The sequence below is a fragment of the Anabrus simplex genome, chromosome 1 (assembly GCF_040414725.1).
Source record: "Anabrus simplex isolate iqAnaSimp1 chromosome 1, ASM4041472v1, whole genome shotgun sequence".
Lineage (NCBI taxonomy): Eukaryota > Metazoa > Arthropoda > Insecta > Orthoptera > Tettigoniidae > Anabrus > Anabrus simplex.
This window is the reverse complement of record NC_090265.1, coordinates 1,111,801,617-1,111,818,568: the sequence shown is the minus strand read 5'-3', so window position 1 is coordinate 1,111,818,568 and position 16,952 is coordinate 1,111,801,617.

Here is a 16,952-nt window from a genome sequence, read left to right as displayed (position 1 = left end):
TAGGTTCTCTCATCGTCGTTATCTGGATTGAGATCATTGGCGCCGTAGCGGGTTACAGGTATAATTAATTTTTCTCTTGAACTAATTTATCCTCTGTGAGATTGAATTATTCAAGGGTAGATGGACGGTTTTTGTCATCATCTGATCATCTACCAAATTTCAATTAATTTTAGATTATACGTCCTTATTAGAACTTTGTGCGTAACTCTCTGAATGAAGGTTTAGTTTAGGTTTGTCCTTTGATTAAAATTGAACTTTTGGAGACACTGCCTCTCTGCAGCGCGTGTGCCGTTGCAAATGTTGCTGAATATTCATGGATAATTTTCATTTCATACATTGAAGATACCTCTTTAATTTTACGAGTAGAACTTTGTTTACCTAAGTAAGATAACACACGTTATTTTTCATTTTAAAAGTCTAATTTCTTCGCTAATTGCTTCTTGGAAGCTGTGTTAATCTATATCTACAGTATATAAAGGCGAAATACATTTACTACTCGTCTGATTTCTCTATCTCCGAAATCCCTCAATGAAGGAAATACAAATATCACACGATTGTTGCCCTTATATCTTGGATAATCAGTAAGGAAAGATTTGCAAAATTTTATCCCTAGGAAGGGATGGTGGCGTAAGAGGGGGTAAACCACAGAAATAAAAATATTCATTCCTCTAAACCGTTGGCCATACAAAGTTCAAATGTTACATAGGGTTGCTCTTTTGTATCATAGGTATTAAATAGGAATGGGTTTAAAGAAATCCTCCATTTAACCCCCTGAGAGCTGGAATAAAACACGAAATCAAAAGTATTCTTCGGACACTATTTCACATATGAATTTGAAATTACTCAAGACAGTTGTTCGTTTATGTCCTGGAATCCTCAATTTAACCCCCTGAGAGCTGGAATAAAACACGAAAACAAAAGTATTCTTCGGAAACTATTTCACATATGAATTTGAAATTACTCAAGAAAGTTGTTCATTTATGTCCTAGAGGTTGAATAGGAAATATTTTAAAGCCTCTAGGTATTTTAAATGGATATTAGTTCCGAAAACAAAAAAAATATTCCCCCTGAGAGCTGGAATAAAACACGAAAACAAAAGTATTCTTCGGAAACTATTTCACATATGAATTTGAAATTACTCAAGACAGTTGTTCGTTTATGTCCTAGAGGTTGAATAGGAAATATTTTAAAACCTCTAGGGATTTTAAATGGATATTAGTTCCGAAAACAAAAAGATATTATTTGCTTTTAAATTATTCAATGTACGAAGTTGAAATTTCACGTGATCATTACTCATAAATTTCGAATAAGAACTGATTTTAACACAAATATGGGGGAATGGATTTTAGGCCCAATCCCAAAAGGTCATTCCTCCGACACAGTTTGATGTTCGAAATAATTTACCAGGGTGGTCGCTTTTATGTCCCAAATGTCAAAAATTGCTTATTGTAAAATATCCCACCCAAACTATTTTACGTACTAAGGTCAAATACCACATGATGGTTGCTTTGTTATCTCGTAGATGTTAACGAGATATTAAATAAGGAATATTGTGAGACATTCCACCCCTTTCTAAATGGAAGTTGCCCCCCCCCCAAAGTCTTTCTTCCAAACTCATTTGGCATGCAAAGTTGAAATATCATACAATGTCTTAGAAATGGAATAATTTAAAACCATTTGTTATTGAATACCTAAGGTGGTTGGTTGGGGGTTAAATTGGATTGAAAAATTATTCAATTCTCCGACACGTTTTGACGTACGAAATTACAACTTCGCATGATGGTCGCTTTTATGCCCTGGATGTTAAATGAGATGGAGTTGAATGAGGATTAAGTTCCGAAATAAAAACTGTTAGTTCCTCCAGAACCACTCCACGTACGAGGTTGAAATTTTACATGATGATTATTATGATAAGGAAGAACTATTTGAAATATTTCACCCTTAAACGGTGTAAATAGAGGTTTGCTCCGAACGTAACATACTGTATATTCATTCAGCCAATCAATTTGATGTAGAAAGCTTATATTTCACGTGGTGATTGCTCATTTATGCCTTAGATGTTGAACAGTAAACGGTTTGAAAACATTAATCCTGAAAGGGTTTGCTTGGAAGTAGACCCGGTGATAAAAGGATTCAATTTTTCCAAACCGTATAACGTTCGAAGTTAACATTTCTTATAATGGTCGCCTGCTTATGTCCTATATGTTAAATAAGAAAAATTCTAAAATATTCCATTCCTAAGAGGTATAACTGAGGTTAGCTCCTAAAACGAAAGAATACCAAGAGGGACAGATGCGGGATTATTCCACTCGGTTTTCATGACATCACCCGGCTCATTTCTCACTTTGGATGCAATAAATAACAAGTCAGATAGTTAATATGATATTTCTTACAAATGTAAATAAATAAATAAATAAATAAATAAATAAATAAATAAATAAATAAATAAATAAATAAATAAATAAATAAATAAATAAATAAATAAATAAATAAATAAATAAATAAATTTTATCTCTACGGCTGTTTTGTTATTAATATTTATTTGCCAATCAATCAATCAATCAATCAATCAATCAATCAATCAATCAATCAATCAATCAATCAATCAATCAATCAATCAATCAATCAATCAATCAATCAATCAATCAATCAATCAATCAATCAATCAATCAATCAATCAATCAATCAATCAATCAATCAATCAATCAATCAATCAATCAATCAATCAATCAATCAATCAATCAATCAATCAATCAATCAATCAATCAATCAATCAATCAATCAATCAATCAATCAATCAATCAATCAATCAATCAATCAATCAATCAATCAATCAATCAATCAATCAATCAATCAATCAATCAATCAATCAATCAATCAATCAATCAATCAATCAATTCCCTATCAGTTGTTTACCTAGTCTTTTCTTAAATGATTTCAAAGAACTTGGTACTGCGAAGTGTAATGAGAGTGCATAATCGAACGCTAATGTGGCAGGAAGCCAAGGCCTTGAGTTACCTACTAATATGGGAATACGGAACGCAATACCTATAATTTGCCAGAAGCAGCATGCGATATGTAGGGTAACTTCCGTAAATTCCACTTTCCGTGCATGCAGGCCTGCGGAGTGAGACGTTATCACGTCAAAATATTCATTCCTCTGAAGCCGCATGATGCATAAAATTGAAATTTCTCATGCTGGTTGGTCTCTCTTCTTTAAGATGTTAAAAAATAAATGTATTTAGAAATTCAGTCCCTCAGGAGATTAAAGAAGTGTCACAGCCTGAAGATCAGAATTACTCCCTCCTCTGAAGCAATTTGACACATGATTGGATATTTAACATTATGGTTCCTCTCATTTTCCGAGAATTTTATAAGAAATATATTAAAGAAAATACAAATCACAAGGGAGTTAGGGGTTACACAGTAAAAATCACTCAGTGCCCATGATTAACTTCGCTGAAAATTTTTTTGCAAGTACAATTGCCTCCTTATGCATGCTAAATGAATCAAAATGTAGGATTAGTCACACAGTGAAGATAAAAAATAAACTGTAAAGAACACGCATGGATACATGGATCTTGCGCCACACTGATACCAGTTAATTCTTTTAAATTCACGTGGACAAGGCACTTTTGTTCTTCGGTCAATGCGTGAAAGCACAGTACCCACGCGTATTTTTGTTCGATTCACACTACGATCCTGGCGCTAGACTTTTGTGTCTTCTCACGGCCTACTAGATCTACGCTCCACTACTTACACTGGTCTTCACAATCAGTTGTGAAGCCCAGCAAAAAGTTGAAACTGGAAAGTTTCTCCATAATGCCACGGGGGCGCTGGCCACCAATGGTACTCACAGAACGCTGTGCACCGTAATTATCGTATTTCCAGTTTCAGATGTATTGCTTTGTTGTTGTTGCTAGTGTTGCTAATGGGTTCATAATAAGGAGCTTATTTGTTATTGAGAGTTGAAATTATGCGTTAATTCGACTTTTTATTGTGTAATACAATGATTTAATTTTAAATGTTGTTTACAAATCTTCGAATATGTGATATTGTTGTGTGTATTTTTGTACTTCGAAGAGAAAATAAAACAAAGGGACACTTACCATTTCATGAATTTCCTGCAGAGAAGGACAAATATAATGAGTGACTCAAAGAAATTTCTCGAGATAACTTCGTCCTAAACAATAAATCTCATTAATGCGCTAATCCGATTTTAATTTCTATTTTTGAGAAAACAGTTGTTAACATTTCAGTTTCTAAAACTTCAGTTTTGAAGATATCAGTGTACATTTACTACCAAACTGATGAATAGGTGTGGTATTTACATATGCTTTGAAAGTTTCGTTTACTACGTTCATTGGTTTCTGAAATAATGGTATTATGTGGTAAAATTTGTTATCTTTCAGAAAATCACTTTAAAAAGTTTTTGCATTTCCCAGACGTAATTACTTGCCTCCCACAAAGTGTAAAACTGACACGTTGACACTAAACTGAGAACACTAAGTTGAAATCTATCAGAACATAACCTGATGAGTTCTGATTTTGTTGAAATTTACTCACATATTCATTTTCAAATGTCAATTTCATTGAAGAACCAGTAGGAAAAAGTTATGTTATGTCTGAAGCAGAAACCGCACGAAGCAAGAGGTTAAGTGGAAAAGCTAGGCTTGTATTATAGCTCACCACCATCCTTAAATCAATTAGCACTTTCATTACAGTTTTATATTCCTGCTTCCGGCATTTATCACTCATAAATGTTCTTCCCTGCGAACCATGTGACCTTGCCGCGGTGGGAGGCTTGCACGTTCCAATAAAGCAGATACCCGATCCGCAGGTGCAACCATATCGGATGGGTATCTGTCGAGAGACCAGACTAACGAATGGTTCATCGAAAGGGGGGTAGCAGCCTTTCGGAAATTACAAGGGCGGCAGTCTACATGATTGACTGATATGGCCTTGTAATAATACTCAACATGGCTTAGCTCTGTTTATACTGCTGCACGGCTGAAAGCAACGGGAAACTACAGCCATAATTAACTCCCAAGGACATACAGCTCTTTTTGTACGTATGATGTAATGATGATAGCTTCCTCCCGGGTAAAATATTCTGGAGGTAAAATAGTCCCCAATTCGGATCTCCGGGTGGGGACTACTTCAGGAAGATACTAACGTTTTGCGAGTCGGAGCGTGGAATGTTAGAAGTTTGAATCGTTGTGGTAGGTTAGAGACTATGAAAAGGGAGACGGATAGACTGAAGTTAGATGTAATTGGTTTAAGTGAAATAAGTTGGCAGGAAGAGCAGGATTTTTGGTTAGGCGATAACAGAAATATCAGCACAAAATCAAACAGCGGAAAGGCAGGAGTTGGTTCAATAATGAATAAGAAAATAGGCCAGCGGGTAAGCTACTACGACCAGTATAGTGAAAGAATTATTGTTGTCAAGAAAGACACCAAACAAATACCCTCTCCAATAGTGCAGGTCTATTTGCCAGCGGATGAAGAGGAAATCCAAATAATATGTGAAGAGATAGAATATTAAATACAGTATCGTACGTAAAAGGTGGCGAGAATCTAATTGTGATGGGAGACTGGAATGTAGAGGTAGGCCAAGGAAGAGAAGGTAATGCAGTAGGAGAATTCGGATTGGGACAAAGGAACGAAAGAGGAAGTCGGCTGGTTGAATTCTGCACGAATCACAATTTAGTCCTCACTAATACCACAAACGATGGCTGCACACATAGACGAGATCTGGAGACATTGGAAAGTATCTAATAGACTTAATAATGAATAGACAGAGATTCAGAAACCAGGCGTTGGATTGTAAAACTTTCCTAGGAGCAGATGTGGACTCTGATCACAACTTGTTGCTCATGAAATACCATCTGAAGTTGAAAATGAAGAAGGGAAGGAAACCAGTGAGATTGGATGTAGAGGAGTTGAAAGAAAAGAGTGTGAAGGATTGTTTCAAGGAACATTTTGCACAAGGTATAAATGGAAAGGCTGAAGGAAACACAGTAGAAGAAGAATGGACAGTCATGAAGAATGCGGTCAGTAAGGCTGCTGCAGAGATGTTAGGAAGAAAGGAAAGATCAATTAAGAATCAATGGATAACTCAAGGCATACTAGGTCTGATGGATGAACGACGAAAATAGAAGAATGCAAAGAATGAGTAGGACAGAAAAGAATACCGGAGAGTAAAGAATAAAGTGAATAGGAAGTGCAGGGCAGGTAAGGAAGAATGGTTGAAGGAGAAGTGTAAGGATGTTAAAAGTTTTATGGTCATAGGAACGGTAGATGCTGCATATAGGAAAATCAAGGAAACCTTTGGAGAAAGGAAAACTAGGTGTATGAATATTAAGATCTCAGATGGAAAACAACTTATAGGGAAAGCAGGTAAGGAATAAAGGTGGCAGGAACACATCCAATAGTTGTATCAAGGTAAGAACATAGATGATATGGTTCTGGAACATGAAGAGGCTGTTGATGCTGATGAAATGGGTGACGCAGTTTTGAGGTTAGAATTAGACAGAGGTTTGAGGGACCTAAATAGGAGCAAATCACCTGGAATTGATGGCATTCCCTCTGAATTACTGATTGCTTTAGGAGAAACCAGCATGTCGAGGTTATTCTATTTAGTGTGTAAGATGTATGAGACAGGAGAAATGCCATCCGATTTTCGGCAGAATGTTGTTATACCTATTCCTAAGAAAGCCGGTGTTGACAAGTGTGAAAATTACCGCACCATTAGTTTAGTATCTCACGTCTGCGAATTTCTAACACGTATTATTTACAGAAGAATGGAAAGACAAGTTGAAACTGAGTTTGGAGAAGATCAGTTTGGCTTCAGAAGAAATGTAATAACACGGGGAACAATTCTGACTTTATGTCAGATCTTAGAGTATCGAATTAAGAAGGGCCCACATACATGGCGTTCATAGATCTAGGAAAGCTTTTGATAATATTCATTGGACCAAGTAATTTGAGATTCTGAAGGTGATCAGGATCAGGTATGGATAAAGAAGAATTATCTACAATCTATATAAAATCCGTCTGCGGTGATAAGAATCGAGGGCTATGAAAAAGAAGCAACAATCCAGAAAGGACTGAGGGACGTCTGCAGTTTTAGCCCCTCCTTTTCAGTGTTTATATAGAACAGGTAGTAAAGGAAATCAAAGAAGAATTTGGAAAGGGAATCACAATTAAATGAGAGAAAAACAAAACTCTGAGATTTGCCGATGATATTGTTATTTTATCTGAGACTGCAGAAGATCTGGAGAAGTTGTTGAATGGTATGGACGGAGTCTTGAGTGAGGAGTACAAGATGAAAATAAATAAGTCCAAAACAAATGTAATGAAGTGTAGTCGTACCATGTCAGCTGATTCTGGAAATATCAGATTGGGAAATGAAGTCTTAAATGAAGTGGAATAATATTGTTGCTTGGGTAGTAAAATAACTAACGATGCCAGAAGTAAGGAGGACATAAATTTCAGGCTAGCACAAGCAACGAAGGCCTTTCTTAGGAAAAGAAATTTGCTCACTTTGAATATTGATATAGGAATCATAAAAATGTTTTTGAGGAATTTCGTTTGGAACGTGATAGTGTATGGAAGTGAAACATGGGTGATACCTCACTCAGAAAGAAGGAGAATAGAAGAATTTTAAATGTGGTGTAACAGAAGAATGCTGAAGGCGAGATGGATAGATCGAATCACAAATGAAGAGATAATCGAATTGGTGAGAGGAGATCGTTGTAGCTAAATTTGACGAGAAGACGAGATAGAATTATAGGACACATCTTAAGATACTCAGGACTTGTGCAGTTGGTTTATGAGGGAAGTGTAAGGGAGTAAGAACTGTAAGGGTAGACCAAGGTATGAATATGACAAGCAGATTAGAGCAGATGTGGGATGCAGTAGTTTTGTAGAAATGAAAAGGTTAGCACAGGATAGGGCGGTATGGAGGGTAGCATCAAACCAGCCTGTGGACTGATGACTCAAACAGCAACAACAAATTTTCTTTTTGCTGAATAAGCCTGTAGGCGGAATCATATTTGTCACATGAAATGCACACAATACAATATTATCCCAGATAACCGAACTTTAACATTTAAGCACACACGGATAACAACCATGACTCTTCTGACAGAAATACCAACGCATAAAACTTGTTACCTGTCTAATGAACAGCTTACCAAGTTTTTATTCAAAATACACTTCTCTCAGTGAATTTTTTGTACAAAATATGAATGAAATGTACTGTGCAACTTTATATGAAACAGGGTTCAGTTAATGTATTTCTGTTGTCTACACACCGTTTTCATCAGGAAGCTCCGCTAAATATTTTGGAAGAAAAATAAATTTTTTACTTTTGACCACGTTCACTTCTTGACTGCAGCATTTGAAAAAATTTAAAACTCCAAATGAACAATGACGCTTACTCTCAAAATCGGAACTTCACTATCACCAGAAACCAAACGTATTGAGCAATATCCTTGTGGGATTCAAAGTGATAGTTATTATTACTCACAGTTAAGAAATGTGAGCTGGACTGATCCATCTCGCAGAAATTTCGCACAATTATTTTGATTAATATCAACGAAAGTTGCTTATACGATTAATAATGTTAACATTATTAATCTATGTAACTATCTCCATACCTTTTCTCTTCACCCTAGCGTTTATTCCGCGGAGTTCGATTTCTTGCACTCTTCCTTCCATCGCTTCTGATTTTTAGCGTAAACTGAAGTAATGTCCACTACGCAGACGTCCTTTCGTAGTGCTTCAAACCAGCTCTTCCTCGGTCGCTCCCGTGTTCGATGGCCTCAGCGTTCAGATGCAGCACCAATTTTGCAGCTGAGGTACTACTCTGCGCAGTACATGATCATACCATCACAGTATCAGTAACTGGGACCACTCCAAATGCCGCTCTAACATCCTAGTTCCCCAAATTTTCCAATTTAGTTAATCCCAGGGGTCATCGAGACATCCTTATTTCCATGACATGGAGATGTCTTTTTGTGACTGGCAACACTCCATCCCGTATAGTGCTACTGGACGAACGACCGTTCTATTGCACCCAAATTGCCTTAGGCGATTTGGTGGAATATTTAATTCATTTTAGTAGAAATGAAGCAGCATTCGACAATTGTAGCAAATACTTCAGAACTTGCCACAACCCACCGGCTTAGAAAATTTAATCTACAATAGGAGAGTTAGAGTGCGCTCGCTGGGGGAGGGGGGTTGTTAAGCAGTTATATCATAATGCACTTAGCAAGAAGCTGCATCCAGGCGCTATTAACTGCACTAGCTGTCACACCCTGGGAACCGAAACTTTCTACATTTTCCACGCATCTTCGTTAGACAGAGAAACCTGAGATGAGCGAAGGAAAGAGGATAGCCGAAATCCTTTGAATTAGATGCGTAGAACCCGTAGAAAAATGGCTCAGCGAATCAAATTGCTGCATTTCTAATCCCCGAAATTTCCCACTGAGAATATTTAGTCTCTTTCGGGACTTTGAATAAGGTTGCACGTCAACTGGGCTTCTAATGACAGTATCAGAGTGTACATAATTTTTGGTGGACTCATTTAAATAATTGAAATACAGGTATGGTGTGCGACTGATCACGTGTTGATGGGGTGAATAGAAACTGAAATGGGAAAATTCCGCCATCAAACAAGTGGCCGACGTTAATTTAATAGTGTCCACGTGTAATAGTGTCCATGTGTAAAGAAGTGGAATCGGAGATAAGGCTGTTTGCAGATGATGTTATTCTGTACAGAGTAATAAATAGGTTACAAGATTGTGAGCAACTGCAAAATGACCTCGATAATGTTGTGAGATGGACAGTAGGCAATGGTATGATGATATATGGGGATAAAAGTCAGGTTGTGAGTTTCACAAATAGGAAAATTCCTCTCAATTTTAATTACTGCGTTGATGGGGCGAAAGTTCCCTTTGGGGATCATTGTAAATACCTAGGTATAAATATAAGGAAAGATCTTCATTGGGGTAATCACATAAATATGATTGAAAATAAAGGGTACAGATCTCTGCACATGGTTATGAGAGTATTTAGGGGTTGTAGTAAGGATGTAAAGGAGAGACATATTTGTCTCTGGTGAGACCTCATCTTGAGTATGGTTCCAGTGTATGGGACCCTTACCAGGTTTACTTGATTCAGGAACTGGAAAAAATCCAAAGAAAAGCAGCTCCATTTGTTCTGGGCGATTTCCGACAAAAGAGTAGCGTTACAAAAATGTTGCAAAGTTTGGGCTGGGAAGACTTGGGAGAAAGGAGACGAGCTGCTCGACTAAGTGGTATGTTCCGAGCTATCAGTGGAGAGATGGCGTGGGAGGACATCAGTAGACGAATAAGTTTGGATGGTGTCTTTAAAAGTAGGAAAGATCACAATATGAAGATAACGTTGGAATTCAAGGGGACAAACTGGGGCAAATATTCGTTTATAGGAAGGGGAATTAGGGATTGGAATAACTTATCAAGGGAGATGTTCAATAAATTTCCAATTTCTTTGCAATCATTTAAGAAAAGGCTAGGAAAACAACAGATAGGGAATCTGCCACCTGGGCGACTGCCCTAAATGCAGATCAGTAGTGATTGATTGATTGATTGATTGATTGATTGACGCCAAGGAAATTACACAAAGCGGTCGATCGTATACCTACTTTCTTTTTTTGCTAGGGGATTTAAGTAGCACCGACACAGACAGGTCTTATGGTGACGATATACCCACTTTCAGCTCCGTAGTGTGATACCAGAAAAATTAGGAACAACGGACACCTGCTAATGACTTGTCGAAGCACCTGGATTCAATTGCGGCTCCTCGTAATACACCGAAGATTGCGTTAGAATTACGTAGTTGGACCGAACGTTTATAGAGGGGAAGTGAACCGAACCCTCATTCAGTGTGCTGTCAGTCAGTCTACCTTAGTCTCAGTATGAGCAGCTGTGTGCTTGTAAAGTATTCCTTTGTGTCCATTCGACTTTTAGTGAACGCCAGGCGACCGACTATTCAGGACTTATATCAGTATAATTTGGACATGTAAGTGAATACTCATAAACTATACTTATTCACGTTCAGTGGGGAAGATAGGCACAAAGTACGATCTCATAAGGCAAGGTGAAAAATACGAAGCCGAGACGAAAGTAGCCAGTTTGTTATAAAGACAGTTGAGGTGGAGAGGATACATTCTGCAGGGACTATAGGAACATTCTTATTAGGTAGTAGAGGGAACGTTTTTGGTAAATAATAACCTCTTTGTGTGTTCACCAGTCTCCAAGTTCGCTAGCCTATCCTGGAGCTGATTAAGTACATTCCGTTAATCCGACCGAAAGAGGACAGTGAATGAGAGAGGGGAGTTTGTAAACAATTGCTAGCCGTCCGTCTAGGACAGGTATTCCGATGACCGAGATTTTAAAGGGCCACTTGTTTTCCCGCAGAGTTGACCAGCTGATAGGGAATTATGTAATTGCAGGACAACATCACACCACCATAATAGAGTGAGATTATCACCGGGGGTGTGTTAGGTTAACAATTAGTATTAGGGCATAGACTTAATTTGAATAATAGTCTTACGCACTGAAAAAAGGCGTGTGTTATCAGTGTATAAGTAATATTTGCCAATTTGGATATACATCAATCTTCGCAATGACAACGCTCAAATTTAACATGGCGTAAAAAACCCAAGAAGGTGTCTACAGGACAGTATGGGATAGCCTGATCACGCAGTTTGGATGGTGATGATGATGATGACGATGATGCTTGTTGTTCAAAGGGATCTAACATCTAAGGTCATCGGCCCCGTTTGGATGATGTGAGTACCAGATCATTTAAATGTTGTTTTAATTAACCTGTAAATAATTAACCATATCCGTGACCAGGGTGTCATCCGATAGATATAATTACGCCAATTTGTAATCTGATGTTTTAGGAAGAACAGATAAAGTCGCCTTAAATATAAATGTTATGTCATGTACCATAAATTACGGATAAGTCGCGAATTAATGTTGAGGGTCCGGCATTAAGTAATTATCTGTTTAACGTGTATGATTTCATTATATTCAGGTTTTGCAATATCAATTGTGTCGCTTAATAATCTTAATTATATCCACCGTGTCCCTAGTTTCTAAGTCATGCGAGAATAATAATAATAATAATAATAATAATAATAATAATAATAATAATAATAATAATAATAATAATAATAATAATAATAAATGTACCGGAGGTATACCCGCTCCGTACGTTTAAAATTAGCGCCTTGCAGAAACCCCTCTAGATCAGGATACCTGAAACTCATATAGGAAATAGTGTGAACATTTCCCAACAGATGTCGCTATTATAAACTTATGTCGTGGTCTCTGGGTTTAAGATGAAATATTAAAATTCAAGAGTAATTTTTCAAGTAAAGGTTTCCTAAACTGGGATGTTTAGTGTTTGTTTTGATATTCAAAAGTTATCAACACTTCTATCTCTTCCCGCCAACTTAAGGCGTTGGCCAATCAGAAATTTTGTACAGTTATTTATTCACCAATGACAACATTTTTATATTTATTTGATTACCCAATGATAATTGGGGTGTGTCAAGGCCTTAGCCCAGAGTTTTCTGGAACTTTCCCCTCGGATATAAAAGCTGGCACATTTTCGGACCAGGTTGTCTTAGTGATCGCTCCAGTCTAGAGTGTGTTCGTAACGAAGGCGGAGATATGTAAATTTCAAACTCGAAATGTAAATTTCATTCTAGACGAAAGAACTTAATCGAAATCAGGGAATAGAGAGTGAGGTACCCTCTCGTATTTCCTCTTAACTTGTTTTTGAGGTCACTGTGATTTTGTAACCTTTTCTTCCTTGTAATTTCTGTAACTTAAATATTTTTCTCCATCTAATCACCTGCGTAATTAGGCTTAGCCTCTGTAACGTCGGAAAATAAGCCCAAGTGGGGTTTTATGCATTTAATATCAATTTTAAGGGGCGCTAGTGTTCGCCTCCTTACTATTTTGTTTTTTGGGCCTGTAAATTTAACCTTTTGTTTTTACCAAAGGCCTTGTAGAATGAGTACTTGTTAGCCCTGTTAAACTCTATTTCATTCTTTTCATGTTCAAGATGTTAGACTGTTGAGCATTTAAGACAGTGAATAATTTCATTTTGTTAAATGTAGGTTATAGGCCTGGAAAGTGTAAATTTTCAAAAAAGATTTGTACATTTGTAGAACAAAGGTGCTCTTACTAATGGTGTAAAAGAAATTGGGAGATCAGTGTCCTTGACCGTTGTTCAAAAGGGAGCATTTATGCTCATGTAAAGGTTGCAATTTTGGAGCTTCAAGCTCATGTTGTTGATTTTTCTAATTTTGTTACGCAAGCTGATGAGCTAAATTCATGTACCTGATTTTTTATTTGCTTAGCAAAGTGTAAAACTTAACGCCTGAAAAGAAAAAAGGAAAGGTTAAGAAAGGAAACAAAACTGCCAATTTTAAAGTTTTAAATCAATCTTTCGATTTTCGTATATCGACCCATTCATGCCCTTCACCTCATCGCCTTCTTTCACCTCTGTGATCCACAAATATACGGTATTAATAATAATACTATGTTTAATTAAGGATGAAAATTTTGTTGTGATGGGTCACGACGATCATAATTGTCACGGTACTTTTGATGACGTGGTTAACAATAACTGTTTGTGAAATTTTGTGACTTCAGATCATCGGAATAATAATAATAACAATACTGTTAAGATTTGCATGAGTCATTTACGCAACTTTAAATTATGGGGTTTACGACGTTTTCAACATAACGTCAGAATATGAGGATATTGATGTCTATCGAAGGATCTATTATTGATAGCCTTACAGTAATAAAATAAATGGAAACTTCTAAGAAATAAATAATAAATAATTTGTGCTGTTTACGTAAATAGTGAGTTAATTGATGCAGTGCCGACAGGATGTACAGAAGTGAACCGAGGTCTGATACAAATGAAAAAAAATCGAGCAATAAGAAAATCTTGATGCACAATGAGGAACTAATATAACCCAACAAAAGGACGAACGTGTTACATTGAGGTACCGGTGAAAAAACATCCTGGATTAACAAGTGGGTTTTACGCTCCGTTATGAGAGCAAATGTCTACGTTTGTACGAGTTAGAATGGAAAGAATATAAATAAAGCTCCGAGGAAGTAATAAGAGAGAAGTAGAGATTAGAATCTACGTTGAAAATAAGAATGAATAGATAGGAACAAGACGCATTGGGATAGAGAAAGGCAGATGCCTGCTCATAAATGCTCGGACACATGTTATAAAGACCGTCATAATCTCAACATCCAGGCGTCCTGGGAATATTTAGTTGATTCCAGATTGTGCCCTCTGATATGAAGCAGAGTTAAATTGATACCCAAATTGATACTTTTGAAAATATCGTGTAAATTGATTACACCGATTAATAATAATAATAATAATAATAATAACAACCAAATGATAAATACCTAACACGGTAACATTTTGCTACGAAGTTTAAATAATAATATTTATGTTAATGATTTTTGCTTGACCTTTCATTCGTAATTTTATCTAGGAAGAAAAATTACAGCATATTTTACGAGGATCTTACAGCTGGATGTGTTTTTGTGAGGTAGGTTACACGCATATTTATTTCGATCTGACTCTTTTGATGATAAAGTAAAGCGATATTTCAAACTAGATTAAATTGTTATGGCGACCATGATATGAGATAACTGGACTTGGCCACACACCGCCTAAGGTGAGACATTACCATAGCCACCGTGACGATTAAAGTCAAACTGTCAAACGTCGGCAAACTGTACGTGATATGCGTACAAGTACAACACGGTTCAACCCGGATATTAAATTAAATAATTCTTCACACCGTGAAAGCTTCACTTCTAAGATACGAAACCTTTACGGGGAGGATATTCTCAAGTAGTGTAATTTCTGCCTGGGAGACTGATTACCTCGGATCGAGTAGGGGTGTTTCAGTCGCCTTGACAAAGAATACTGCAATGTATTCGAAACGTCGGCAAACTGTACGTGATATGCGTACAAGTACAACACGGTTCAACCCGGAAATTAAATTAAATAATCATCAGAACATTTAGTAATATTCGGACATATGAATGAGAGGTGAGGTCAGCGTCTTAGAAGTAAATAGCATTCAGATTGGTACGTGATTGTACTGCTCTGTGTAAATAGTATAGGTTAGACATGATAGGGTGTCTTCTCTTTCAGAAGTGTTTTTTTGGTTGAATTAGTATAACAGAGGCTTAGCTGATACATTCTCGTGTCATTTAGTATGTTTTATGGCCAGCGTGGGAGGATTCACTCACACTGTAAAGTAAATACGAGGTCAGTAACCTTAGGGAAGGAAAGCAGCTTCGTTACTTCTTTTAAAACAACATTTTGCTTACAATATCCCAGCAAATTGCAACTAAATAATGAAATCACTCAGGAGACCCCTGTAAAGTGTAAATAAATAACACTGCAAGTATAAAACCTTAGACTTTAAAGCATTTCCTTAGTAACTGGGGTAAAATATCTGCGAATCATGCAGACCCGATCGGGTTAAAATTTGAGTGTGTAAATGCTAATATGAAAATCTTCGGCGGGTCTATTGAGCTGATCTAAAGGAAAATTTAATAGTATATGACCCACATAATCCATGTATACAACACAGTGATGATAAGTGCGCATAAGTGTTCACAACTTGCTCATATACAAATCATACAGGTTATGTTAACTCGTACTCAGTTCATATTCAACTGAGGACGATTATGTAATGTAATCAGGTGATGTAATTTTGTTTGCGTATGCATCCGATATCAGGCCATAAAAGGCCATTTGAGGCCATATGTTTTTTATGCTAATGTAGATAACGGTAATATAAACTCCCAAATTGAGGTGGGTTTTCAGGAAACTCCTGTCATCTATTGGAGCAGTTTCAATTCATAAATTTCAGTGTTACTTTTATTTTATTATTTTAATTTTGATAACTTTCTATTGAATTAAAGATAACTTAAACACTGCTCAGGATTACCTTATGTAACGAATACTGTATTTGGCATTTTAAAATGAAGTTTAACTTAGGTTACGTCAATCATTGTTCGGCCCCATGGCTAAATAGTTAGCGTGCTGGCCTTTGGTCACAGGGGTCCCGGGTTCGATTCCCGGCAGGGTCGGTAATTTTAGCCATCATTGGTTAATTTCGCTGGCATGGGGGCTGGGTGTATCTTTTGTCTTCATCATCATTTCGTCCTCATCACGACGCGCAGGTCGCCTACGGACGTCAAATCAAAAACCTGTACCTGACGAGCCGAATTTGTCCTTGGACACTCCCGGCACTAAAAGCCATACGCCATTTCATTTACGTCAATCATTTAATCTATATTGAGCACCTTTGGTGTCATCAATCAATTTTAAATTAGTTAATCATTTTAATTGATGGTGATCTGGTAAGATTACTTAGTGAAGAGATTTATGGAGAATTGTTGCTTGTGTTGCCTAATTGTTGCCTAATGGTTGTTGTTCTACAATTTGAGTAAATGTAATGATTTTTGTTGACCACTTAATCTTTTTGGAATTTAATTAATTTCACGATTATAAGAAATTAATTAGTTAAACTTTTGTCTGTCCCACTCTCATTTAGTAGTGATAGTACCCGTAGTATTTGATTCCCTTATGTACCAGTTTAGAAGAAGGATCCCGAACTGAACGCGTCCCCAGCAGAAGAGAGACTTCGAGCGGTAAGTATACTTTATTACAGAGTGCCGTGGCAGAACCCTAGACCAGGTTACCGCCGCTTCAACGTTTCCAAGGGTACACTATCAACCTTTGTTACTAAGTACAACGGGATTCTCCGGCCGGAAAGGACACCTGAAACTTGGCGCCACTTCATTCAGGCTGCGTTTACTCGGCTCCTT